The 866-nt window shown below is 33.8% G+C and overlaps 1 protein-coding gene across 1 annotated transcript in view; it reads left to right on the forward strand.

The window, feature by feature from the left end:
• The window catches only part of LOC107598453 (C-X-C chemokine receptor type 3-like), a 12,260-nt gene that overhangs the window by 7,004 nt on the left and 4,390 nt on the right, over positions 1 to 866 (forward strand). The window lies entirely within an intron of this gene.

Here is an 866-nt window from a genome sequence, read left to right on the forward strand (position 1 = left end):
TACTAATGTCGAATTTTAGGATTAATTATTGTAACTGAAAATCATATTTAGGTCAAAACTGTCAGTTGTTTGTGAACTAAATCTGCTGTAAAGGGTGATCTATTTAAACCCACTGAAATGCTTGAATGCAGACACATCTACATCAGTGTCTCTATGTTTTAGATAAAAACAAAAAACGAAACATTAAAATATGCACGATCATGCACGTTCATATTCCCCGCTGCCGTAACGTTAAGAGTTTTATTAAAATGCTACGCATTTAGCCCTATGTGACGTCTGTTTTTATATTGTTTATCAACAGCCTATACATTTTTATATTGTTTGGATTAACAATATAAAATATTGATTTTAATATTTAATATTGTTAGCTGATGCTAACTGTCTAGCTAACAAGCATGCTGGTGCTAAGTTGAGGTAATTTTTAGATATAAAGTCCAAATATTTTAATTCAACCACCTAGGGTGACCCTGATTTCACCAAGTTCAAAATGTTCCTGGGTCAACATCTTTGTTGATCCTGAAACAACATTCCAATTAACCAATCAGAATTGAGGGATAACTTTTCAGGAAATATCTGTTTTAGGCTTACGATCAGGGTTAGGTGCTTCTACACCCTTGTTAATCAGCTATCATTTCACACTGTTTTTAGGAATAAATTATGGGTAAGGTTAGGTTTAGGAGTAGGGATTGGGTTTAGTCTATATTTTTGGACAGTAATATTGATCCAGGATCAACAAAAGATGTTGATCCAGGAACATGTCTTACTTGGCAAAATCACAGCGACCAACCACCTAGATAGGTTACATCTGAGGGAAAAAGAAAGAATGTGATGTTCAGAACATGGTAACTACAGTAATTATCAAAGTG

Source organism: Sinocyclocheilus grahami, unplaced genomic scaffold, assembly GCF_001515645.1.
Source record: "Sinocyclocheilus grahami isolate Dianchi unplaced genomic scaffold, SAMN03320097.WGS_v1.1 scaffold251.1, whole genome shotgun sequence".
NCBI lineage: Eukaryota > Metazoa > Chordata > Actinopteri > Cypriniformes > Cyprinidae > Sinocyclocheilus > Sinocyclocheilus grahami.